This window comes from Bombina bombina, chromosome 2 (assembly GCF_027579735.1).
Source record: "Bombina bombina isolate aBomBom1 chromosome 2, aBomBom1.pri, whole genome shotgun sequence".
Taxonomy (NCBI): Eukaryota; Metazoa; Chordata; class Amphibia; order Anura; family Bombinatoridae; genus Bombina; species Bombina bombina.
Window position 1 is genome coordinate 751,146,759 of NC_069500.1, and position 1,743 is coordinate 751,148,501.

General features: G+C 35.9%; 1 pseudogene; it reads left to right on the forward strand.

Moving 5' to 3' along the window:
- Positions 1 to 916: 916 nt before the first annotated feature.
- LOC128651097 (uncharacterized) lies at positions 917 to 1,036 on the forward strand (annotated as a pseudogene).
- Positions 1,037 to 1,743: the final 707 nt, after the last annotated feature.

Genomic DNA, 1,743 nt, shown 5'->3' on the forward strand with positions numbered 1-1,743 from the left:
TTGGTTAATAAAGGATGTAAAAAACAACAACCATAGCCAAACAATATTTTATGGTGGATATCATGTCAGCATCATATGTTATAGGATATTATTATGGTATTCTAAAATAGTAACATTAAAAAATTGTTCCTCACCCTTTTTTTAAAAAAAAATATATACACACATACATATATAAAAAGTACATGATATTCTAATTCTTGGTGTTCATACCAAATGTCTTAGTATGTTGTCAGTTAGTCTAAATAAGTTAAAGTTTTATTAAAGCACCTATTGATGTTAACAGCCTTTGGTCAAATATGTATAAGCAAGATTTTCTATAGGAGAGAGCCCTTTAAATTATGCAGGCCTTATTGAAACTATATATACACATATACATATCCATATTTTAAGTCTAATGCACCTGGTGTTCCCAGGCAGTCTCTCATCCAGGTACTGACCAGGCCTGGCCCTGCTTAGCTACCAAGATCAAACGGGATCAGGTACATTCAGGGAAGTGTGGTAATATCTTAATCTAAGTTATATGAAATGTATGTATTAAGCAATAGATAAGTGTACTTAGTGAATATCTATTAACCTACTCTAATGTGTAAAAACAGGGTTGTAATACATTATGTTCAATATACAAAAATAAGATGGAATATATATGCTGCACATTAGAAAACATATACACTGTTCACTGAACATTTTTATTTTTATTTTATCATTTTATTTAAGTCTGCACTCACAATATACACCTCAACATTATCTCCAACACATTAAACAATATTATTACTACTGTATTTCTATACCATCTTATTTTTGTATATTGAACATAATGTATTACAACCCCGTTTTTACACATTAGAGTAGGTTAATAGATATTCACTAAGTACACTTATCTATTGCTTAATACATACATTTCATATCACTTAGATTAAGGTATTACCACACTTCCCTGAATGTACCTGATCCCGTTTGATCTTGGAAGCTAAGCAGGGCCAGGCCTGGTCAGTACCTGGATGGGAGACTGCCTGGGAACACCTGGGGGTCGATCCGATAAAAATCGTCGCTGGCAATGCCAATATTTGCGCGGGTTTGGTATCCTATATACGGCGGAAGTTACGCGCGTATATTTCTGCCGTCGCCTGTAGTTTTTTGGGCCATAGGCAGGTATACCAAGCCCGCGCAGTTTGGTATCCAATATACAGCGTAAGAACTTACGTGGCGAAAATGGAGAAATCTTACTCCATTTTCACCTCGCCACAAAAAGCAGCCGTAAGAAGCCTTACGCTGACTATTGGAGCCCCGTAACTCCCTAAACTGGCTGCTAAAATAAACCTAACACCTAACGCATGCGCAATGTCTATCTCCCTGTCAACCGCGATCTGCTAAAATAAACCTAACACCTAACGCATGCGCAATGTCTATCTCCCTGTCAACCGCGATCCCCCGCCGCAATCCATAATAAAGTATTTAACCCCTAAACCGTCGCCATCTACATAAACTAACCCCCTACTGTGAGCCCCTAAAACCGCCACCATCTAACTGATCTATCCCCTAATGTGAACCCCTTACACCGCCGCCATCTATATTAAAATTATTAACCCCTAATTTAATCTACCTACCCCGCCGCCAGCTATATTATACATATTAACCCTAAGTATATTATAGTTAATATAGTTATTACATTATATATATTAACTATATTAATCCTAATTATATTAGGGTTAATATAGTTAATATAGTTACTATAGTATTTATATA